The 26,892-nt window shown below is 42.4% G+C and overlaps 3 pseudogenes; 1 reads left to right on the top strand and 2 right to left on the bottom strand.

Annotated features, from left to right (window-relative positions):
* LOC107279052 (bisdemethoxycurcumin synthase-like) overlaps positions 1-10,345 on the bottom strand; it is a 31,482-nt pseudogene extending 21,137 nt beyond the window's left edge.
* A 7,326-nt stretch (positions 10,346-17,671) lies between these two features.
* On the bottom strand, positions 17,672-19,204 carry LOC107277253 (bisdemethoxycurcumin synthase-like; annotated as a pseudogene).
* A 4,216-nt stretch (positions 19,205-23,420) lies between these two features.
* Positions 23,421-26,497, top strand: LOC136353714 (uncharacterized; annotated as a pseudogene).
* Positions 26,498-26,892: the final 395 nt, after the last annotated feature.

The following is a 26,892-nucleotide window of genomic DNA, read 5'->3' as shown; positions in this document are numbered from 1 at the left end:
TACAACTCGACCATCATTGCTGGTGAGAGTTACTTTTCTGTTGGCACAGTCTATCACACCTTTATATCTGGCTAACCAGTCCATCCCTAGGATGACATCAAGATCTTTGGATTCTAACAGGGTAAGATTGGCCAGAAATGGTACTTCTTGAATTTCTATTCTGATAGAGGGGCTACGTTGCAAAGAGAGTGCTTGATTACTTGGGGTACTAACCATCAAAGGACGTCTAAGATCTTCTACTTCCATCCTATGATTTCCCGCAAAACTCATAGATAAAAATGAATGTGTAGCACCAGAATCGAAAAGCACTGTTGCAGGAACTGAGTTAACAAGGAACGTACCCAAAATCACATCTGGAGCACCTTGAGCTTCTGCAGCAGTAACATGGTTGGCGCTGGTGCGGTAGAGTTGCTCTGGGCAGGGACAACCTTCACGCGTCAGGGCTTCGGACACTTGTCAGAGTAATGTCCTGGGTCTCCACAGTTGAAGCACACCCCGGGCTTGCTGCCTTGCTCCTTCTTGGCATGCTGTTGCTGTGTCGAAGTTGCAACAGGGCGTGGAGCTTGATTGCGGATGTTGTTGCCAGCATTGTTGTTGAAGAACTGACGCTGCGGACGAACAACAAACGAAGAACCTCCCTGTGACATTGACTGAGGTCCCAAAGTAAGACGCGGCCTCTGACTATTCCCCTGTTGTGCCTTGAAGTGAGCAATCCGGCGTTTCTTCTGCTCCATGCGGTTGTACTTGTCCTCCTGGCGAATAGCCTTATCTACTAACTTCTGGAAATCATGATAATCCCCAGTCATGAGTGGGTAAGAAAGCTCATCATTAAGTCCTTCCAAGAACCTCTCCTGGCGCTCTTCATCAGTGCGCACATCTTCCGGAGCATAACGAGCCAGACGATTGAACTCCTGCAGATACTCGGTTACCGTGCGAGATCCCTGGGTGAGCGACCTGAATTCCTTCTTCTTGAGAGACACCACTCCCGATGGTATATGCGTCTTCCAGAAAGCAGCGGTGAATTCAAACCAAGAGATAGGTTCAGCGGTAGTCCTGTTAAGGCGGAAGTGATCCCACCACTCAGAGGCAGGGCCATGCAGTTGGTGTGATGCAAATGAGACCTTCTCCTGATCAGTGCACTGAAGCAAATCCAACTTCTTCTCTATGGCGTGCAGCCAATTGCCAGCTTCAACAGGATTAGTGGTGCTAGAGAAAGTGGGCGGCCTCACACGAAGAAATTTTGCTAACTTGTTCTGGGGAGGTGCATGGTTATTTCCCTCGTTCTGCTGGTTCTGGAGTTGCTGCATCATCATGTTCATAAGCTGTGCCTGTTGAGCCAGGACTTGGGCAAGTGTGGGATTCTCTCCATTGTTGTTGTTGTTATTATTGATGTTGGGGCCATTCCCGTTGCTGCGAGTGAGCACCATCTGGCAAGGGCAGGAGCACAAGAAGAGAAACCGGGGAAAACTACTTAGGACAGAGAATTAATTTTTCTACTAACTTAACTTTTATTGATCTTAACTGAGTTTCATTATTACAAAACTGAAGACTCTCACATCACTAAACTCACCAACTACCTAACACTCGAAAGCAAACAAACGCATGCACTTACATCCCACCACAGATGTAAACCACATGCAGGACCCCCACACACAACCAAACTTAAAACAAGCAAACTAACACAACGATCTAGGACAACGGCTTGACAAGGCATTCTAGGTCTTCCGGGCATCGGAGTTGATTGAAGGCTCGTTCAGCTCGTCTCCATCATCTTGAGTAGCTCCCCATTCGACCTTTGAGTGGGTGCGCTTCGATTCTTCTCCTTCATCATCACTTACGTTGACGATCGGAGGATTCGCTAGGGCTGGGGTAACTTCTTTCTCCACCACACGGACCTTTGGCGCCAATTGGTAGCGAGGGACGAATAGAGCTCTCTTCCTTGCGGTAAGACGAACCCTGGCCTTCTGCGGTGGTGCTTCTCCCTTCAACGCGGCTAGTTCCTTCTCCAAACGCTCCACCTTGTCTTCTAGCTTGCAAATCTTTCCACGATTCCGGTCTTCACGATCTTGAGCTGCTAGCACAACCTCCGCGTGGGTCTCATCCATAGCCCACAGCATCTCAACCAAATGCCTTGTGGTAGCATCATTCTCAATCCCCTCGGTCTCAAGGTAGCTGCCACGGTCACTTCCCTGGGGTTGGCGAGGATGGTAGCGATACTCAGTGTCGGCCAACTGATCACTGTAGCGATCGCGGAGCTCTCCTATGGCGATCCTTGCCACCTCCTGACATGCATGAATGTAGTTTCCTCCTCCAGCTTTGAACATCACTGATGGGATATCTTCACTGTTACTGTTCAAGGTGACTTTGACTCGGCACTTCTCTTCATCACAATCATGGGGAATCTGGGCATACAAAGGGGCAGTCCCAAATCCTATGGCAAAGGACATCGTACGCAACTCCTGGACAAATCCCTCAACACCAAACAAGTACTCAGGCTTGTAGCGCGGCATCTAAAGATAAGTGAAAGGAGGGAGTTATGACATTTATTCAATTAATAGCACAAGTTTTTGGATTAAGTAAAAGGTAAGTAAATAAAGTAAACCAGGCTTGCAAGATAAGTTGAAACAGTTGGAAACAAGATCACAAATTTTGCACTTTTGAACAACAGGTTCCGAAAGAAATAAAAGAAAGTTATAAAATCAACATGCTAAATTTATTTCATTGCAGCAAGATTAAATAAAACAATGTTGTAAAACTTTTGCTGGTAAATGAGCCATTAGTACAGTAACAGATGTACAGTACTAATAACACTGGAATAAATTTTCAATGAGAACCACTAAAAGAGATTATGAAGTGCATGTGCTATTAGTTTGGTTTAATTAAAAGAGAAAGGGAGCAGAACAGTTCTACTTTTCCAATATTTTTAGAGGGCTTCTATGGGTAACCATTTGGCATAATCTAGGGTCAAGGAGGCTCTGATACCAACTTGTCATGCCCGGAATTTCTATCCAAAATTCCAAACGCTTACATGTGTGTGAACCCTCGTCCAGGAATCAGCCGAGGCACACAATAACAAATTGATAATAGAGTACAATTATTACTCTAATTAATAAGCGAATAAAATGTCATTACAGAGGTAGATAGTTCCTCTCAATCAATAAAGATCTAAGCAGCGGAAAAAAATAAGAAACAGCGCAGGCGACTCCTCTCCACAGGCAGTTTGACCAGGGCTACGCCTAATCATCCACACCATCAGCATCACTGTAGAACTCCTCCTCTGATAAATAATTGCAAGGTGAGTATATGACATACTCAGCAAGCCACGCAGCAAATATGCAAGTGCACAGGATAACAAAGGATGGCATAGTAGGGTTTCATTTGCATAAACAGCATTTAACAAACATTTCAGAATTTAATAAAACAGTTAGGTAATAATTAAACAATATTAATCCAACGCTATACAACATACCCTGTTGCATAGGCCCAACCATTCTGAACAACCATCCCGGCTGCACAGTTCTATCTCCACACCAGGAATATACCATTCCAAACCAGGAGCTAATCAAATTATTACCAGTTATAGCATCTTCTATTATGATGAGAAGTGTGAAACTAATCACGAAAGACATTGTTAGACCCGCCCAGAACCGCGGGCACGGCTATTCAAATAGTTTTACTCTGGCCAGAGATGTACCACTGAACCCACAAGACACAGCCCCACAACATGTCACCATGCGCCTCGATACCACCACGGTACCTCAGAAAGGAGCTGTGACAGTACCCCTCGCACAACACAATCCACCACAGTGCACCGTTCCTGGATCATAATCACCCCCTTATAAACAAGGCATGGACTCCCAAGCGACCCCCGTGGGCTTATCTCCGCCACTTCTCAGTCTGGTGCTCTGCAATGAACCATGCTATACAAAAGGTAAAGCCGTTGCCCACGCTGGCTTGTGGTTGGCACGGTTAATGTTTCACAACCGAAACTCGTGAACCGGTCCTTAATTGTTTGGGATCTGTGTGACTTGCCTTGCTGGCCTTGGAACTCTTCAAATTTTTCTCCTGCGAAAACGAACTCTCCGGAAACGTCGGAATCTAAACAGAAAAGAGAAAAAACACCAAAACAACACATAAACAAGCATGAACAGTACATGTGGATATTTTTAACATGTAGATCTCAATTTTAGAAAAATTTAGAGACTTGAACCAACTAAATCCGAGCTAAGATGAATTAGTTATGAATTTTTAAAGTTTAAATCGGATTACAACATTTATATGGGTTTTAATTGAATTATGACGCAATAATGAATTATTTTTGAAAAGGAAAAGGGAATTATTGCGTCAGCGGCTAGGGTTCACGGTGAACCGGGTGCACAGCGGCGGCTCACGGAAACGAACGGCCGAGATCGATCCTATCCACAACGGACGGCCAAGATTTAACGGTCTACGACCGGTCTACGACGGATGGCAACGATGGCGTCGGCGATGACGTCATCACCAGCGGCGGCTCGGGCGTGCAAGCTCGCCGGCGGCAACCTTCGGGTTGACGACGACGGCGGTGCTCCGGTGGTCTACAGCAACGATGGAGGGGCCGACGAGGATGGCGACGCGACGGCGACCACGACGGCGGTCTTCCCGAGCGACGGCGACGACTGGAGCGACGGCGACACACGGCTGGAGCGGCGGCGGCGACGGCGGCGCGAGGCTACACGGTGCTAGGGCTCTACCAGCGACGAGAGATGAAGGCGAGGGTGGCGACGGGTAGCGGAGGACCTGGGGGTGCTTAAATAGGGACTAGGGCGCGGCGGCGAAGGCCCATGGCGACCGGCGACGCAATGGAAATATTAGGGTTCGGGAGAGAGAGACGAATCCGATTCGAGATCGAATCCGCGAATTTCCAAAGCGATTTAGACGATGTTTCCAAAAGGGAAAAGGTAGAGTGGATCACGGGGATCCTTTCCCCTCAATCAATTTCACCGGAAACGGAAAGGGACGGTTAGATTTGGAATGGCGGCGGCGGCGCGGTGCGGCTAGGGTTTCGTCGGGAGGAAGACGATGACCCTGACAGGCGGGCCCCACCTGTCAGCGGCGAACGCAAGCGCGGGCGGGCGGACTGGGCTGGCTTGGGCCGGGGAGAGGGAGAGAGAAGGTTTTGGGCCGACTTTCGGCCCAAAGCCAAAAGAGGATTTTAAAAACCTTTTTCAATTTAAATTATTCATTAAATGCAATTCCATCTATTAAAAATACTTCCTTAGCTCAAATAAATCCCAGAAAAATCTAGGAATTATAGAGTTAAGCAAAGTATTTAATGAAATTTTATCTGGCCCCATTTTATATTGGAATTTATTAATTAAAATTAGATCTTCTCTTCTAGGCTTTTAAAATCATTTCTAATAATTCCAATTAAACAACAATTTATATATTTAGGATTTTTAGGGTGTGACAATCAATGATCTCTGGGTGGGCAGTGATGATCTCCTCATAAGGATGGTTGTAGCGCTTCTCTATGCCCGATTTCTGACCTGCAGTGAATAAGGAAGAACCATGTATATCTCTATCAGTTAGTACTTAGCACCCCCTAAGGTTTGATAAAACAATAAAACATATGATTGGACATTTAAGTATTTGTTCAAAATAATTACAAAACTAAAATAATCCCTCCGCTTCATAATGTAAGACTTTCTAGCATTGCCCACATTTATATAAAATAGGAAGATAGCCCGCGCATTCGCGCGGGCATGCGTATTAGTTTGTTTCATAAATAGTTCTAACAAAACAAATTGAAATTAAAGTAAGGTATTTCCTATTTTTAATTGAGTGTTCATTATGAAGACATCTCGACAAAATTTTATTGGTAATAACTGTATTTTTCTACCATTCTGCTAGCCCTCTTTTTAATTGCTTCATATATATATATATATATATATATATATATATATATATATATATATATATATATATATATATATATATATATATATATATATATATATATATATATATATATATATATATATATATATATATATATATATATATATATATATATATATATATATATATATATATGCAATTTGTTATGCATTTGAATCAATAAATATAGAAAAATTCTAATAAAAATATTTATTGTATTTTGAATTTAGTGATTGACTTATTCTTATCTAGAATTTGTATTAAAATCAAATTATTGTTTTATTCTACATTGTCTTCTTTAGGGATTTTAAATTGTACTTAATCATGTATCGTGTTGTATTTGGACTCTTCTTTTAATACTTCTTTTATTATTCCAAATTCCATATATTTATAACTTATACTTTTATATGGACTCTTGATATTTTATATTCTACATGGAATCTTGTTTCTTTTTATAGTTTTAATGATTTTATAATTTTTGTATGTGTTTTAATCAAATTGCTTCTTTTATTTTTTTCTGAATTTAAGTACAAACTCCTTGTAGTGATCCGCCTGTCACCATCAGCCTCGCGGATCATTGTCGACCTTCTCATCAGTGAGCCTTTCTTGATGCATTGGACATAACGTGGCGAGGCTCGGTGGCAAAGATGAAGTTGTTTTCTAGTCCTTGTCGAAGACATGGAACATCTCTCTCTGCCCCTCCTGTTAGTCCTTGCCCTGCACATAATTATCTAGCGCGTTATTTGGCTCAGGAACTTGAGGAAGTCGATGCTGCTGCTGTCATCAGTGTCCACCTCATTGTAGCTCCGCCTTCCTCGGATTCAGGCCCAAAGTATGCATTATGGTTCCAGGCTTCTTGGTGGTGATTGAACTTGGACTTTAGACTCATATTTGAATTCGTTGATTGTTTTCAAACTGCTATTTTGCTCAAATATTTGTAGTTAGAGCAGCCGCATTATCTAACTTCTATATAGTAAATATGGGTAATATGGATCTCAGATTATGTATTTAATTATAAATAACACAACAAATCAAATAAACTGAGAAAAGTACATGTATTTAGCTATTATTATTTTTTATACATTAATTATGTGTTAGCTAGAAAATAGAAGATGAGAGTTGGATCCTAGAGGTGAGTAGGATGGTGGAAGGAGTAGGTACGTACGTGCATGCGTGCACACATATGGTAGGGGTTGAGATGGGGGTACCGGATTTATTTCTGTGAGATGTAGTAGTTACAATTATTGGGTTCACCTATTTAAAGGAAAATCAATAGTTTTAATTTTTTATCATAATTTCTAGGATATTCTAGTTTATTTGAGCGCCACATGACGTCTTAGGAGTGTTTGTAGAACACTATATGACAGATTGAGAGTGTTTGTAAGGAGTTTAATGGACTATTAGTATATCATAGATAGTTAATATAGCATTTTATATTGTTTATGTACTGAGCTGCTGGCTAGAAAATATGGATAAGAAAGTGAGCAGGAGAGATAATAGTAGATCATTTACAATAGCATGATATATGTTATTTTTATAATATTTTATTACTATTTAGTTGTGATATAAAGGAGTTTATGTCAAATGATATTTTTATATATGTACATGCCAAAATATGGTAAATATAGTTCAAATTAAAATCGAATATATTATAAGATATTCTCTTTATTTAGTTACTGTGTTTTTATATATATAATTTTGCTACTATAAATAGAAAGAAGGAAGAAGAGAGGGGTGGAGAGACGTGTACTCCTATGTTCGTGTGAACAAAGGAGGGAGAGTTGTGTACGTACTTGACATTTTCTTTTAACATACATAGATCTAACAATGTAAAATGATGGATCCACCGTATTAACTGAAAATTAATAAAAATTAATGGCAGGATATTTTCCTTTTTTTATCGAAATTTCTTAGACTTATCTAATTTATTAGAGCGACACCTGGCGGCTTAGGAGCATTTGTAGGAGCCACATGGTGGCTTGATAGCGTTTATAGGAAGTTTAATGGACCCTTGATATATGCGGACACCTTGTTTAATGTTGCTTGAATTTTTGTTACGAATGTTTGTGTGGATGATATTTTTAAAAAATTATTTGACTTCATTTTAGACATGTTTCGTGTAATAACTGACACCGAGGAATTCCTCAACTATAAGAAAATATATCATAAATAGTTAATTGCACATGTTATGTGATTGTTTATTTGTCAAAACTATTTGCCAAAGAGAAAATACATGTATGTATGGCCATAAATCTCACGATGGATTAAGGGGCTCTGTTACGGTAAGTTCATTGGCCATAAATATTTTGATAATATTTTCACGTCTGGCTCACTTCTCAAATACTATCAAATAGTTATAAAAAAACCAAAAAACACTTTCAAATCAGATCTACGTGAAAAAGTTTGTGTTCTTTTTGTTGGTTTTTTCAATATGTACATTTAAATTAGTGTTTTATATTCGTCGAGTGATATTTATCACCCGAAAATATGATGGAAATTATTTAAATACTTATCATAATATTATTATTACATGTCGGTCTCATGTGTTTTGACGTATTTAACATCATCTGTTATATTTAACTAAAAAATACAACATGATCGTAAATTGGATAGCTAATTTTAAAATAATTAAAAGATAGAACGTTTAAAGAGTGCTGATTGGATATTTTGTATTTATATTATAGATCTAGTTTAACAACATATATTTGGTTATATGTGTAAATTAGTATATTTTATCAATTGTAGAAAATCCAATTTCAAAAACCGTCATTTTTTTTCCACCGGTATATATTAGATGTATGTACGTTTATTTTGGCTTTATGGTTGTTTTAGTAAGTACGTGCATATGTTTTTTTTTCTTATTGTGAACAGCAGGTAAGCTAATCATACTTGCATACGGATATATTTCTCATGTATAAGCATATAGGAGGAAAAAATATTACTTTTCTTTAATAATATAGATCTAATCTAATGGTCGAAAATATCAGGATCAATTTAAGTATATAGTGCTATGTGGATATATAATTTTAAAATAATTTCAAAGGCGTAATGTGCAAATAGAGTTGATTGGATAGTTTGTATTTATATTTATATTTATAGATCTAGTTCAACTGTGTATATTTGCATAAATTTGTACAGTTTACTATTCGTAGAAAATCCTACTTTAAAGACCGTCGATTTTTCCCACTGGTATTAGACGTGCTTATATTTTTTTTTTGCTCTATTGTTTTCTTAAGTAAGTACGCGCGTACGTACATGCGGATACATTTTTTTATATGGATACATGATAAATGTATTACTTTTTTTTAATAGATGTAATGGTCTAAAATACCAGAGCCACCAATTTAGATGAAAATCAATGGCAATAATAGATAGTGCTATGTGGATATATAATTTTAAAATAATCCCAATGTTCAAAGAGCATTCATTGGACATTTTATATTTATATTATAGATCTAGTTTAACTACGTATATTTACGTAAATTTTTAAAATAATATATTTTATTAACGGTAGAAAATCTTATTTTATAGATCATAGATATTTTTAAAAGCAATATATTTTATTAATTGTAGAAAATCTTATTTTAAAGATCGTTGATGTGTTAGAGGTACATATGTTTTTCCTGCTTTATCTTTTTTTCCCATAAGTACGTCTTCTTAATCGTACATTTGTAGGTAAGCTTTGTTTCTCTTTAATCGTACATACGTGCGGATATATTTATCCTGTGTATGTATAAATGAGAAAAATATTAGTATTTTTAATAACAAATCTAATCTAATGGTCTAAAATATTGGGACCACCAATTTAAGTAAAAATCAACGGTAAGATTAGATATTGCCATGCGGTTTGAGAGCGTTTTTAGGAAGTTTAATGGACTTTTAGTATATAATAGATAGATAGATAGATGTTAATGAATCTATACACACATATATATCTAGATTAATTAACATCTATATGAATATGGGCAATGTTAGAAAGTCTCACATTATGAAACGGAGGAAGTATATGACATAGTGCTCTTCATTTCTGATTGAGACAGTGGGGAATATTGAACCTCTATACAGCCTAGCTTTCTTTTGGAGATAGAATAAATATATATGTGGTTTAGAACAAACCATTGCATGATAGTACTGGAAATGTAAGGGCTTGCATAATTTGCATTGTTTCTCACTAGAGTTAATGAATAAAAATTAAATAATAGTGATAATAAGTAGATTGATCAATCTGCTTACATATCCTCTTCATCTTGTCTTTAAGCTCGGTAAGGTGCTCGCTCTTGGTTAGACCGAAGTAGTAGTCGGCAAACTCATCCTGGGGCACAATGTTAGCTGGGTTTGCAGTGCCGATGGCGATGATAGTGGCCGGGCCTTCCGCGTGCTGTGTGCCACGGCGGCTGCCAACAACGGCGGTGGTAGCTGCTCCAGGCATGGTCAATGGAAATGGAAGAACGTGTGCTTGTGAAATTAGTTGCCCTGAGGGAGAGATAGATGATTATGTGATGCGTCTATGGATGGATGGAAATTAACTCGTGTTGCTGCCTCTGGATTTATACTAGTGCATCAACTATCTGGCACTAGCTAGCCCCAACTCTTCCATGGGGTACTTAAAACCGAAATATATTGTTTCTATATATGTTGTTAAAACTTAGTCTTGGTGTTGTTGAATTTATTTATCTGCACAAACACCGCACTCCATTGAACTTAAACTTCACAATCACATGAGTTTCAGAAGAATCAAACAACTTGGTAAATATGGATCAAGTCTCGTGCTGTGGAGATTACATAGCATAATATATAACTCGATATTAATCGATCCAATCCTACAGTATTCTTTTTTTATATTTAGCTTGAGACCATCTAGCTGTTAATGTAGATCATTGAGATAATTAATTTAGTTTTTTTGCACAATTACCCTGATCTGATAATCGACTGAGTGGCCACGAGAATAAAGTTCCGAATAAATAATACTCCGTAGTACATAGCAACATATGAGTGAGACGTGTTAAGACTGGTATGTTTTGGATCTTCGGAGGATATCGATCAATGACATGCAGTCATAAACTTCCCACTCCTGAGGTAGTGGGGCTCACGCATCTCTAAGAATGCAGGTCGTGGAGATTATATTGGCAAGTTTGCCTGGGAATGGGCATGAGCGACGTCTCTAGTTTTCCTAATTAATTAAGCTTCTAATCACACCGTATCCTCTGTAAAAGCCATGGTAGGCAAGGCAAAGGAAACACCGTTGGCCAAAGTGAGTCCTGCAGGACTTTGCTCGCTGTCCTTGCCAAGTTCGATGACCATGCGCTGGGCTACGCCCCACAGTTGAGGTTTGCGCCATTGGTGGGTCGAGTTCGATGGTCAACGTTGATGATGGCCAATGGCGCAAACTACTACGCTCGATAAAGTCGTTTGTGACGGGTAGACCCCTCTCGTCATAGATGAATGGTCAGTGATAACTCAGCCTCATCTATGATGGAACACTATCTCTGATGGGCAGTAGAAAAAGATCGGTCATTGATGAGGTTGGCACGTATGAAGAGTGTTATTACCATCCATCACATGTGAGTCACCTGCGATTGGTTGGTTTGATGCCCGTTGTAAGTCTGGATAATGGGAAACGGGTGCACTCAACACCACCCATCACTGGTGAAATAAAAAAAATGTTTACTCTTCCTAGTTGCCACCTCATTCAGAACTCAGAAGAAAATATAAAGACAAAAAATAAACAAAATACAATGGATCTCAATCACACATTCAAACTACATGGACTCATCACTCACAATGTTATAAAAGTTTGGTCGATATAGAGGAACAACGACTAACCTTATCGATTACTTCAGTCATTGATCAGCCAAGACACGTCAGATGACAATATAGCAACACACGATAATTATTAACTAACTTCAGCCGAAGCCTACATCTCCGAGGCTCTGATTATGGGTGCTCCTCCCTAACCAATATCATCTTCCTGCGTGTCTACACTACATCATAGTCGCATTGATTACATTGTAGTGCTCGCCTCTATTTACGAGAGTTTCCGAGTTACAGAGTCCAACTCTAACTCCACCTCCTACCACTTATTACAACTCCAAGTCTAACTGTAATCAAATAGTACTAGTATATTCGACACATATTCTAACAAACTCCACCTTGAAAAATATATGCCAAGCAAAAGTAGTAGAATCACCATGCTGATCCACCGGTCCTCCAGACAAGGGTTATCTTCTTTACAGCTTCACTGCAAGCCGCCCGACAAGTCTGCGCTAGACCCGCCACTATCAAGAGACTCCGCTATCCCTATAACATCTTTCACTGGACTCCTCCTGCAACATTGTTCAACCTTATCTCTTATCATCGCAGTCATCTTGCCATGCGAAATTGGACACCTCTCTAGTTGCCACATACTAAACTCCTTAAAGACCATGTTCACCTTCATCTTATGTCTTAAATTTGGTTTTATCTAACTCATGGCTAGACAACTCGTGTCATTACCAAATAGACAAATCAAACTCGCCATACCGATGAACAACCCTTTCTTCCTTGTAGTCTTATGAAATGAGCTAACAAATCTAACATCCACGCTTTCCACATCCTTAGACCGAGCTCGATGATAACTTTAGAAGTTCACCGTTGCCTCTAATCACTCGAAAAAATTACCACCATAATGCTTGCTCTTCCTCTTCATTTCTGGTCCAACTCCATATATCTCAACTCCTCATCACCGAGTTCTAGATATATCATGTTTCTACCAGATAATTCTATATTTGACCTGACCAGTCTGTTGCCACCAATCTACTCACCCTTCACGCTTGCAAAATATAGATCTGTAGTGCCTTCTTGCCTTTCTCCTAGATCCATTTACAAGTTCCTGCAGCAAATTGCCCATCCGCTACATCATGGTCCAACCGTCCAAGCTCCGTCATCCAACCAGTCCGTTGGTCGGATCACCTTGTCAGCCTGGTCTAACCAGCCTCAATCCACACGGGACCGAATACCACATGGTGTACCTTCTCTTAAATCACCATAAACCATACAACTGTTGTCTTGATCCTCTGACTCCTCTTAGCAGCACCACACTAACTGCCCCTGTGCCTGTGCATTTGCCGAATCGCCACCATGTGCCAACCTGGGTCCTAGACTCCCACTATCCCACGGAGTATGTTTTCACGCTTTGATCCGCATGCTCAGCTTGACGACCAACGGAACCACCACACAGTCAGCTTGCTGGCCTCCCTGACACAGTAGTATGCATGCACGTACTATGGCAACCATGCATGTCACCATGTCATATCGTGACCATGCAAAAACTACTGTTCTTTCTTTTGTCCACCGCTTGACCCTAGTTCGATTGGTTAACACCATTCCATGTACTTCCCTACACACACATGCTTTCCGTATGAGCCAAAACCGTACCAAACCCAAGCCAGATCCCGACTCAATCTCAATTGCTCCGCTTCCTCCGGTGCTACAAGCTGCAGCCAGCGCCTCCTCCGAGTCACCGCTGCCGCACGCCTCGGAATTAAGCCAAAGCCAAGAGTAAAACTCGGATTGGAGAAGACGTTAATTGTCCACTAGAGTCCGCAGCCACGCTGTTCCGTGATGGAGCTCGCCGCTGCCTCTCCCTGCTACAAAGCAGACCTCTCCGCACCCAAGGCAGTCGTCGATCGATCAAGTCCTAAATCCCGATACATCCGATGTGCTGAGATTAGGTTGCTTGAAGCTTAAGTCCATTGACTGTCTTGTTGAATCCAACTATATCTCGAGCCCACCAACAACGTAGATCAAAACTCCCTGCTTCCATTGCCTTCATCTTTACACCGTAACCACCAATTGGTTCTGCTCTCTTGGAAACCACACTGTACGTGTGTATGTCTGCACAAGTCGTGCCTTCACACATGACATTCGTGCCCCTAACACACCGCAGTCGCATCCCTCTTGTTCACCGCGCCACACTCGCCGGTTTCGCCCTTCCGCCACAGCCTCCCTACCACCATAGATCCACAATCACTGCATGCATCGGCCGCGCTGTCCATAGCGTCACCCTCCGATCTCTCTGGTCGCCTTTGGCCACGTCCGGCCTCGTCTTCCGGTCACGTTCCGCCATCGCCAGTCTGATCGTGAGTGAGGTCATCGCCTCCGCAAAGTCCTCGTTGTCGCCATCGATCCCTTCGCCACGATTGGCGATCTTCTGTCGATGTGCGATCTCACCTCATTTTTCCTCCTCTACATGTCTTCTGAATCCAATTCTGAAACCTTCGGCTTTGATACCACTTGTTATAAAAGTTCGTCAATATAGTGGAACGTGAACTAACTTTATTGATCGCTTCAGTAATCGATCACCCAAGACACACTAGATGACAATATAGTAACACACAATATTTGTTAACGAAGTTCAAAGCCGAAGCCTACATCTCCGAGACTCTAGTTATGGGCGCTCCTCCCCAAACAATAGAGCACCTAGCCACTACGGGTCCACGACCTCGCCACCATTATCTCCCTACGTGTCTACGCTGCATTCTAGTCGCCATGATTACATTGTGGTGTCCCCTCTATTTAAGAGAGTTGCCAGGTTATAGAGTCCGACTCTAACTCCACCCCCTACCAGCTATTACCACTCCAAGTCCAACTGTAACCACGGACTAGTATATTCAACACCTATTCTAACACACAATAATCTCTAAAGACAAAAAATCTATGGAAAAAAATCGGTGGATCTCAATGATCACAATCACGGCTCAAAATTCCTGATGATGTGCTTGTTGTAGTTGGTGTAAGAGACGATGGTGGCGTGGTCGATAGACGAGCTGAGGGAGAATGTCTGCTAGGTTCTTGATGAGCTGTTGGAGATGGTGGTGGCTGTGGTCGCTGCCATTGCAGTAGTCTTCATAGAGTTTTGAACGATAGGCTTGGTCCGGTGATGACAACGATGACCTTATGGTAGAGGTAGAGAGCTCAAGGCATTCAGAACCTGTGGTCCCCAACCACCTGCAGACCGGATCTGGTGGCCTGGAGCTCGTGGATGGCAAAGAGGTGGTCGATGATGACATTGGAGTGGAGGGTGGAGGAGGAGGTGGCCGGATCTCGAGGGAGGCAGAGAGGTGGCCATTGGTGACCTTGGGGCCGAGGGCAGCGTAGGATCGAATACAAGAAACCAGATGGGAGGTGAATGATAGGAACATCAAAAGCATAATTTTTTTTTTTGCAAAACAAAAAGAACCTTCAATCCTTATGGAGTAAGTCGGTCAGAACTCTTTGTCGCCAGTCAACCTGCCCGCCAGTCTAATCGCCCAATGAACTGCGGTCAAACTATCGTATCCAAAAAAAACACAAATTGAAGATACTATTGAAGATAGATTAACTTTATTGCATCAAATTGTGTTTACAAAATGCAACCAAAGCACTCATCTCTCAACTCATGAACTAGAATTGTAGCCTCAAAACAAACCCTAACTTTTATCTCTAAGAGTCACCTACGGCTATATTATTTCGAGCCTCAATCCTTCATCTATTTATACCCAATACCTCCTACTCAAAGTAGGAGTAGAAATCCTAGTTCATTTGTATGTTGATGAAATATACTGACAATTACAAAGTTATTTCGTCACCAACCGTTTGTGACTTTGTTTCCAAATTCATCACCCGGTATCTTTGACTGTCTCGACCTCACCTCCTCCCTAAGTATAGTCTTGATTCCAGTGTTGACCGAAGTTGAATCTCAAGTACCTAAGCTCTAGTCCAACATTATCACATGGCATCCCGAGTATGCTAGATGTCCGTTCCTCCTTGAGCATAATCATGGTCCTCACCATTGGCCAAGATTGACCTCAAGTTATCTACATATAATAAGATAAAAAAAACGTTTTTGAGTATAGATATCACAATCCGATCCACATTAGTCATAAAAATTGACATGTTGTTTGATTGATTAATTGAATATTTAAATGAGGGAGCAACAAATCCTTAATTAATAAGGGGGAATTAGATGCATTACTCATGGTCTTGGTCCACAGCTGTGTAAGACAAAGGGTCTGGCCCAGATCTAGCGAGGAGGGCTGCTGGCGTTGTCTATGGCTGCGGCGGCGGTGGAAGAGATCCAGATCATCACCCACCGTGCTGCCCCTCCAACCATAGTTATTGAGACCGGACTAGTAATCGAACCGGTGAGGCTCTCGGTTCGATGATTCACTGGTTCAACCGATTGAATCGGTGGTCTAATCCGGTTCAATAACCGTTTAAATATATTAATTATTAATTGCAAACACAAGGAACTAGGTAGCCTAGTGGTTGGAGAGTTTACTAACTCCCATATGGTCCTGGGTTCAAAGCCCACCGAAGCCATATTTTCGCGAATTTTCCCCCACCAACACCTTGCTCGCGTGTACAGCAGCCACAGCCATATTTTTGCGAATTTTCCCCCACCAACACCCTGTTAGATTTAATTGGGTAATTGATCCATTTAAATTATTTAAATCTTATATCAATTATTCCTAATTGGTTGATGGTTGTGTAGTGAAGGATGCATTGTTGCTGCTACGGTAATCCTATCCCGACGAGTGTGTGCACACGCGTTGGGAGAGTAGGCCTCTGAAACCACGCGCTGCTGCAACGTTTGCATGGACGAGCGGGCGATCAGGTTTTTGGGGAGCGCACGACACGACTACTCACTGTTCGTCAACATCTACTTCACCTTCACCAACATGTCGAACACTGGAGACAAGGAGAAGGAGGCTCCCGTTAATACCAACGGAGGCAACACTGCCTCAAACTCCAACGGAGGACCATTCTTGGGGTATAACCTTCTTACATTATTTCAATTAGAAGTTTTACTGTTAATGTTCATCGCAATGTCAATATTGTGTTATTATGTGATTGTTGATGCTTATTCTACATTAAGCATGCTCATGTTGATTACATTCACCACTATCACTGGATCAAATCCCATTGTAAATATCATGTTTATTATCTTGTTATTTTGGATTAAAATATGCTGAATTATGACCAAATTTCCAACACACCCTTGCTCGCGTGTACAGCAGCCACATGCCGGTTTAATAGCTGTTTTTACCTAAAACCGGGCGGTCTAACCGGGTTGATTGTAAGCCGGTCTTTTACCTGGACCGGACCGGTGGAGGCTCTGGTTCCGGTTTTTTCCAGTCCGACCGCCGGTCCGGTCCGGTCTTAATAACTATGCCTCCAACCAACCGATCGCCGCGACTGACCTTCCTAGAGCTCACTGGTTGGCCTCTGCGTGGTCAACGGGACTCGGGGACGGCGAACTTATCCTGGAGCCAACGACAATGGATCCAACTCCACTCAATGCGGGTGACGACGCTTTTCGGTGGGGTTAGACGGAGGTTGACTAAATTGGATGGGAGTGGCATGGTTTTAATTTCTCCAAATTCCAATGGGACATAGCCAATATCTCGAATAACGGTAACATTTTTCTAATATGGTATATTTGCAATGATAAGATCCACTTAACCATAGTTTTATTACAGGACATTGACAGAGGTAATAATTTAATTATACATACAGATGACAGGTGACAGGGTATTCCAAATTTCGTTACAAATCATGAAAGTTTAAGAATAAGAGGAGACATGAACATGATAAAATTTTATTTACAACATCTAGTAGAGTTGACAACACTTAAGCGTGAACAACTGATTCAATGTCACCCGTTAAATAAACATCATGGCGTGAAATTCCGGAACATCAGATGATTCCCTTTGCATTATTTTCTTGATAGTGGTAATTAGTTTTCTTTAAGACCACTTAGCTGGGGGTTACGCATGACAATTGCCTCAATCGTGATCCCTGGTCCAAACGCTAGCATCACTCCCCATTCATGCTGTTGTAGCTCGTGTTCTTCTTTCTCCCGACGGCGGCGTAGTTCATCAAGCACGAACGCGATTGTCGCACCACTCATGTTCCCGTAATCGTGCAACACTTGACGGCTTGCCGCAAGCTTCCATGGTTGCAGCTGGAGCTTACCCTCTATGTTGTTGAGGATTGCGCGGCCGCCGGGGTGCACTGCCCAGAAGAGGTCGTTCCAGTTAGGATTGTTATTTCCGACCGATCGAAAGGTATCGAGCAAAGTCTGTTGGATGTTATCCTTGATCAATGTCGGCACCTGGATGGACAGGTGGAAATCTATGCCGCTATCAGTGGCCTGCATGCCAAGTGCGTGCCCGGTTCCTGGTATTGTGGTCTGCGAGGCAGCTACCATCTTGAATAGCGGGCGCTCACCATCGGCCAAGGAGCCCGCACCGACAATGATAGCGCCAGCGCCATCTCCAAATAGTCCATGGCCAACAATTTTGCTTTCATTAGGGGTGGAAAAACATACCAGGGTTAGCTCGGAGAGAGCTACAAGGACACGCGCACCATGGTTGTTCTCAGCAATCTCCTTGGCGAGCTGGAGCGCCCTGCCTCCTCCGGAGCAGCCGTGGAGGCTAAGGATTGTGCGGGAGACAGAATGGCGAAGGCCGAGCAACGATGCAAGCTAGAGGTCGGCGCTGGGGGCACGACAACCAGAGTAGGTGCTGAAGATGAGGTGGGTGATGTCAGTGGCTGGACGGCCCCACTCGGCAATGGCCTTCCTCGCGGCAGACTCAGCGAGCTTGGGGACCTCGGTGGCGGCTATTTCTACGCGAGTTTCAAGGGAGGGCTGCTGTTTATCGATTATGTTTGGGTGGGCACAGATGATCTCTTCATCAAGATGGATGTAGCGCTTCTCTATGCCCGATTTCAGACCTGGAATGAATAAGGAAGATCTCTATTAGTTAGTAATTAATATTCCTGAGGTACAACGGTAAAACATATCATTGGACATTTATTATAAAAAAAATTAAAAACTAAAATATATGATATAACGCTGTTCATTTGTGATTTCGAGACGGTGGATATAACCTCTCTATATAGAAGGATACATATATACTGTCTACTTTCTTTGGACATATATGTGCAGTTTCGGACAAACCATTGCATGGTAGTCCTTGAAATGTAAGGGCCTTCATATTTTTTTTTCATTGAAGTTAATGAAAACTAATTAATGATAGTGATAATAAGTAGATTGATCGATCTGCTTACATATCCTCTTCATCTTGTCCTTGAGCTCGGTAAGGTGCTCGCTCTTGGTTACACCGAAGTAGTAATCAGTAAACTCATCCTGAGGCACAATGTTTGTCGGGTTTGCAGTACCGATGGCGAGGATGGTGGCGGGGCCTTCCGCGTGCTGTGTGCCCCGGCGGCTGTCAACAACGGCGGTGGTAGCTGCTCCAGGCATGGTCGATGGAAATGGAAGAATGTGTGCTTGTGAAATTAGTTGCCAGAGAGAGATGATTATGTGATGCGTCTATGGATGGAAACTCTTGGTGCTGGCTATGTGGATTTATACTATTACATCGACTATCTGGCTCTAGCTAGCCCCAACTCTGTCTGCATTATTTAATGACTTGGAGAAATTCTCAAAAAATCATCACATGTTCCCTGGGGAACTTAAAATCGAAATATTTTCGTCCTATTTTGTCCAAACATATATAGTCTTGTGGTTGTTAAATTATTTTTTTCTGAACAATCACCGCACTCATGCATTGAACATGATCTTCACTATCAAATGAGTTTCAGGAGAATCAACGACCCAATAAATATGCATCAACTCGTGCTGTGGAGAGATGACATATCGTAATATATAATTCGATATCAATCGATCCAATCTTACATCATACCTTTTTTCATATTTAGCTTGAGACTCTCTAGCTGTTAATAGAGATCATTGAGATAGTTAATTAACTTAGTTCTCTGCACAATCACCCCTGATCTCACAATCGACTGAGTGGCCACGTGAATTAAAGTTCCGAATATATAATGCATATCAACATATGACTGCGACGTGTTAAGACTGGCATGTTTCGGATCTTCGGAGAATAAAAGCAGAATAGGATATTGATAAGTGATCGTCAGGCTCTCATAATTAAATGGCATAAACTTCCAGTCCTGAGGTAGTGGGGCTCACGCATCTGTAAGGAATGCAGCTCCTGGAGATTAGCAAGTTTGGTTGGGGATTTTCTAGCTGCAACGACAGCAAGTTCCATGACCATGCATGCACTGGGCTATGCCTTGTCGATGGTGATGAAGTGTGTAGTCGATCTCGGTGTATATGACATCGCAGCTAGCTAATACAGCACACTACTAGAAAAAGTATTTTTTCACGCGGGCTAAACAGTTTTCACAGGCGGACAACTGGTCCACGTGCAACGCAACGCCTGTAAAAATAGTGATTGGTCCGCCTGCAAAAAGAGTTTCTAGCGTTAAAAAAATGGCAGCCACGCCGTTTCGGCCGGCTGCAGCTTCATGTTTCCAAATCCAGTTCCCATTCCCCATCCAATTCGGTTCCTATTTCCCATCAAATCCAGTCAAACCAAATTCACATAAACATCACAAATTAACATAGAAACAAAATAGTTCATAATCAAAACAAATACATAGCATCACAGTCGTCGCCGGAGGGGAGGTCGCCGCCACCGGCTAGATTCGGAGGGGAGGGTCACTGTCGCCACGCCAGATCCAGAGGGGAGGGCTGCCGCCGACGCCGCCGCCTCTACCCTCCTCGTCATCACCACCGGTAGCCGCTGCCGCCACCTCCCTTCGCCTCCTCCTCCACCGGATCTGGGAGGATGGAGGGGAGACGCCGTCGCCCATGCACCCTCCGCCTCCCACCGGTAGCTACAACATCCGCGCCGCCACCGCCATTGCCCTCCGCTCTGGCGCCTCCACCGGATCTTGGAGGAGGGAGGGGAGACGCCGCTGTCCATACACCCTCCGCCTCCCGCTAGTAACCGCCACCTCCGCGCCGCCACCGCCCTCCGCGCCGTCACCGCCACAGCTCCCGGGAGAGGAGAGGTGGGAGAAACGGAGAGAGAGAGAGAGAGGCGGAGAGGGAGAGGCGTTTGGTGCCGAGAGGAGAGGACTTAGAGATTTTGGTGATGGGTAGCGGCGTTTTTAATATCGTCAAAAAGAGGTATTTTCGCAGGCGGACAACAATCTCACCCCCACAGATGTCATTTTTGTAGGCAGCCATTTGTCTCCAAGGGTGATACCCGTCTGAAAAAAAAAAACCTAACGTCTGCAAAAAAATGGTTTTTCTAGTAGAGGCAGTACATCCGGCCGGCCAAGGTTGCTTACCACCAGTGTGTGATGGAGCTTTTCAGCACAAAGATGGGCGTCATCGGCTCCACGTACGGCTTATGACGGCGGTGGTTCACAAGCTAGTCGGCGGTGTCCATGTCACAGCTCGAGGTGCCGCAAGGCTTCACGTACTGCAAGATCTCGGTGCTGAACAACGTCATCAATAATATCATGGTCGCAATAGCCAAATGCCGAATCCATTTAATATACATTTTACTTTACTTCAAGTATTTATCTTTTAGATATTATCTTTATCGGGCAGTTTTAATGAATATATTTCTAACTCGTAGGCTTCTAGTGTGGTTGCTCTGCTTCGATCAACTAAGTTAGAGTAGTAAGATCGACCATCGGTGCGGTTCCTAATTCCTATGTAATCTAGGAAGGTATCTAGATCAACAGGGGACGATAGGTGGTAGGTGATGACAGTCCTGTCCATCCCTTGTAGTCAGCCACGTCAGGTCTAGTTAGTAGGCGAGGCGGAGGCAATTGGTTTCAATCATGTTCTTGTCCTCTTCTGTGATAATATGTTGTGTTCAGAAGTGAACAAAACATATTTTCGGGTTTGACTTTTCAATCTTTTTGAACTCCGGAAACCAACACAAAATAATGGCATATCTTGAGTTAATCTACCCACGCAACCAATGTTTACAGTTGCACCACTTGGGACAAGTGTTCAGCTTGATTTTCTTTCTATGAAACGTTTTCTCTGCTCATTGTTCTTCTGGCTAGTTTTACCTTTTCCGTATTTCTTAAGGCATTGTTTATCTGTGTGATCGTGATCATTGATGTTATATCTTTTATATGTATTTAAAATAGTTGATAGTATGTAGATAATTACCGATTTGGATATTTCTATCTCAGAGGAAATCGTACAATGGTAAATCCATCCACTTGACAATATATTTGGTGAGGGCACAAGAAATAGCTGAAGTCAATTTCAGTGAGTAATTGTCATTGTCGATCTTGTGCATCAATAAGACCGAACCGAACCGAGATATAAAGTAGCGGTTTGTTCAGGTGTTCGGTGGTGCGAATGGTTTTTATTTTCACGCATTTCGGTACTCGTTACACAGCTCGGTTTGGATCTTTGTTAAACCGAAAATACCGATGAGAACCGAAGAACAATCAATCAGCCAACCGATCTGTCAACCCTTCATGACCAACGGTCCATCAAATCCCTAATAATGCTATTTCCCCCACCGGTTCGTGTCCATCAACGCCGCCATGCGGAATTGCGGAGTGCCTCACTACTAGAGAAGAAGTCTTTGGAGGGTCAGCCGATTTCCACAATAGTCCCGGTTCCAAAACGAACCGGGACTAAAGTGGCTTATTAGTCCCGGTTTATTACTTCAACGGGACAAAGGGATCTTTAGTCCCGGTTCGCCTCCTGACAGGGCATGTCAGACCTCTGTCGGGGGGCTTGGGATCTTTAGTCCCTGTTCGTGTTACCAACCGGGACTAAAGATTATATCTTTAGTCCCGGTTGGTAATACAAACCGGGACTAATGTGATTTGAGATCTTTATGCCCGGTTGGTGTTACCAACTGGGACTAAAGTTGCACAGCTTTATATACTCCTTCTTCCTCCTCCAGCCCGAGCCATTGCTTCAAAATTAAGCTTTGAGGGAGGGAGGTACCGTCAAAATTTTAAGCAAATTTTTTTTGTGGTAATATACAAATTTGAGGTCTTCAAAAGGTTAGTAACTTCATCCTATTCTTTGTTTTGCTTAGCATCTACATTTGGAGCTATTTTTTTACATATTTTTCCCTCTAGAAAATGTGATGGAAGATGATGAGAGAGAAAGTGTGTGTAGGGAATAAAGAAGATTATAAATACTTGTTTGAATAATTAAATATAATTTTGTATGAAATTATAAAACTAAGCTAATTTAATATTAAAATAAGAAAAACATATTAAATATTTGTTTATAATGTAATTAAAACATGAAAAATATGTACAATGAATTTAATAGTAATGATTAATTGTATGAATAATTATATTCAATTATTGTATTATTATGTAATTACCTTGTAAATCTTGGATTTTGTATAATTACGATTTATATGTATTTCATATAGATGAATCGGCAATGGATATACGCGGATCGGTGGTCGAAAGAGTTTATTGACGGCGTGCATTATTTTTTGGGTGTGGCCAATGATAACAAGCGTAACGGTTTTATAAGCTGTCCATGCGATAAGTACAAAAACCAGAAGAAGTATTCCACCACACAAACTATTCATGCCCACCTGTTTCAATGGGGGTTCATGCGTAGCTACAAATGTTGGACCTCGCACGGAGAGGTTGGGGTTGCAATGGAAGAAGATGAAGTAGAAGATGAGAACATTCCGGACTCGGCTCAGTATGGCGGATTTGAAGAAAACACAATGGGCGAGGCGGAGCTGGATGTTGAAGGGAATGATGGTGCTGATGAACTTGGTCGAATATTGCGGGACTTACAGGAGGACTGCGAAAGTGAAAAGGAGGTGCAGAAACTGGAGCGCATGTTAGCGGACCACAGAACAGCGTTGTACCCAGGTTGCGAGAAGGGCTACAAAAAGTTGAGTACCATCCTAGAATTCTTGCAATGGAAGGCTAAAAATGGTGTGAGTGACAAGGCATTCGGCGAGTTATTGAAACTCGTAAAGAACATTCTTCCGGAGGGGAACGAATTGCCCGAAAGTACGTACGAAGCTAAGAAGACAGTCTGCCCTCTAGGTCTGGAAGTACAGAAGATTTACGCGTGTCCGAACGACTGTATCCTGTATCGCGGTGAGTACGAAAACCTGGAAGCATGCCCTGTTTGCAAAGCACTACGATACAAGATAAGACGAGATGATCCAGGTGAAGTTGACGGACAGCCTTTGAAGAAGAGAATTCCTGCTAAGGTGATGTGGTATTTCCCTATAATACCAAGGCTGAAGCGGTTTTTCAGGAACAAATCACATGCTAGAATGATGCGGTGGCACGCAGAAGAACGTAAACAGGATGAGATGCTGAGACACCCCGCTGACGGGTCGCAGTGGCGAAATATCGACAGAACATTTAAAGACTTCGGCAAGGATGCACGAAACGTGAGGTTCGGTTTAAGCACGGATGGAATGAATCCGTATGGAGAGATGAGCAGTGGCCATAGCACCTGGCCAGTCACCATGTGTATCTACAATCTTCCCCCTTGGCTATGCATGAAGCGGAAGTACATCATGATGCCGATTATTATTAAAGGCCCGAAGCAACCTGGTAACGACATTGATGTGTACCTAAGACCATTGGTTGAAGATCTGAAAGTGCTGTGGAGGAAAGAGGGCGTCCCTGTGTGGGATGAGGACAAGCAGGAGCAATTTAACCTACGAGCGTTGCTATTCGTTACAATTAACGAATGGCCTGCACTTAGTAACCTATCCGGACAATCAAACAAGGGGTACAACGCTTGCACTCACTGTTTGGATGAAACTGAAAGTACTTATCTGAAGCATTGCAGGAAGGTTGTGTCATGGGCCATCGTCGATTCCTTGCTGCAAACCACCCTATACGGAAAAAAGGCAAGCACTTCGAACAGAAGGCAGACCATCGTACTAAGCCTAAACATCGCAACGGGAAAGCAGTGTTCGAAATGGTGAAGGATCTGAAAGTAGTATTTGGAAAGGGGCCTGGCAGCCAACCTATAGAAAGCGAAGATGGTCACGCGGCGATGTGGAAGAAAAACTCTATTTTTTGGGAGCTACCCTATTGGGAGGTCTTGGACGTTCGCCACGCAATCGACGTGATGCACCTCACTAAGAACCTTTGCGTAAACCTGCTGGGCTTCTTAGGTGTATATGGCAAGTCCAAAGATACACTCGAAGCACGCAATGATCTCAAGCATATGGAACAACGCGAGGGCCTTCATCCGGAACCGAACGAGAAAGGAAGCCATTACTTAAGTCCGGCGAGCTACACCCTAAGCAAGGAAGAGAAGGAGAGTATGTTTCAATGCCTAGAGAGCATCAAGGTACCGTCCGGATACTCCTCGAATGTAAAGAGAATAATAAGCACGAAGGATAAGAAGTTCACAAACCTAAAGTCTCATGACTGTCACGTGCTTATGACACAGCTGCTTCCTGTTATAATTCGTGGTATCCTTCCTGATAATGTGCAGGCAACAATAACGAAGCTTTGTTCTTTCATGAACGCAATTTCACAGAAAGTCATCGATCCAGAAAGTTTAGCCGCCCTTCAGCATGACGTGGTGCAATGCCTTGTCAGCTTTGAGTTGATCTTTCCACCGTCATTCTTCAATATAATGACGCATCTTCTGTGCCACCTTGTAAAAGAGATCGGTATTCTCGGTCCTGTGTACCTACACAACATGTTTCCTTTCGAGAGGTACATGGGCGTTCTAAAGAAGTACGTTCGTAACCGTTCTCGTCCGGAAGCAAGCATCACGAAGGGGTATGGAACAGAGGAGGTCATTGAGTTCTGCGTAGATTTTATTAAAGACCTCGAGCCAATCGAGGTACCCGAATCAATCCATGAGGGGAGACTACGGGGAAAGGGCACACTTGGAAGGAGAGCAATTATGACTGTAGACAACGATTTATTCCGTAAAGCACATTTCACGGTTTTGCAACAATCTTCGTTGGTTGCTCCTTACATCGATAAGCACCTTGCGATTGTTCGCTCAGAAAACAGTGGCAAGTCCGATACCTGGATTACACGCCATCATATTGATACTTTCCCCGCTTGGCTGCGAGAACACCTCCTGGGTAACGAGACGATTGACCGACAACTAGCCTTCTTGGCTAGGGGACCCTCCGGCTCGGTAACTACATTCCAAGGTTATGAAATCAATGGATACACTTTTTACACAAGAGCCCAAGACAGAAAGAGCACAAACCAGAACAGTGGTGTTCGTATCGATGCCATAGGACACGATGGTCCAACTAGCACGTATTACGGTGTCATCGACAACATTTGGGAATTAGAGTATAGACCCCTAAAGGTCCCTCTGTTTCGGTGCCAATGGGTTAGGCTGACTGGTGGAGGCGTAACGATTGATGACAGCGGGATGACAACGGTTGACCTAAACAAGGTAGGATACTCAGATGAACCATTCGTTCTAGCCAATGATGTAACGCAAGTTTTTTACGTGAAGGACATGGATAGCAAACCAAAGAAGGGGAAAGGGCCCGATGAGCCAAGACGCCATGTTGTTCTCCTAGGCAAGAGGAAAATCGTTGGAGTCGAGGATAAGACTGACGAAAATTACAATCTGTTTGAGGGGCAACCTCCGTTTGCAGTGACGGTTGACCCGAGCATCATACTATCAAAGGAGGACACGCCGTACTCACGCAACGATCATAGCGAAGGAACAATAGTGAGGAGAAAGTACGTGAGTAAGACAGTGACCTAGGTTGTTTGATGGAAGATGTAAATTATTTGTATTGTATTGAAGGTCGAACAATTTGGATCAATATATTATTCACAACTGCTTAATTTGTAATGTATTACTATTTTTCAACCATATGATATTTATAAATGGTTACTTCCATTTATTTACACTTTGAATACAATTAATTAGGCAATATGTTATTTATAACTGATTATTGGTATTTATTTCCACTTTGAAAACAATTAAGTAGGTCATATCTTAATTATAAATGATAATTTCTATTTATTTACACTTTGAATATAATTAAATTGGCCTTATGTTAATTATAAATGATTATTTCTATTTATTTATACTTTGAGACCATTTACTTAGGCATATCCTGTTTATTTCTATTTAGTAAAATTTTGAAAACATTT

The sequence above is a fragment of the Oryza sativa genome, chromosome 10 (assembly GCF_034140825.1).
Source record: "Oryza sativa Japonica Group chromosome 10, ASM3414082v1".
In the NCBI taxonomy this organism is placed as follows: domain Eukaryota; kingdom Viridiplantae; phylum Streptophyta; class Magnoliopsida; order Poales; family Poaceae; genus Oryza; species Oryza sativa.
This window is presented reverse-complemented; position numbering and strand designations above follow the sequence as displayed.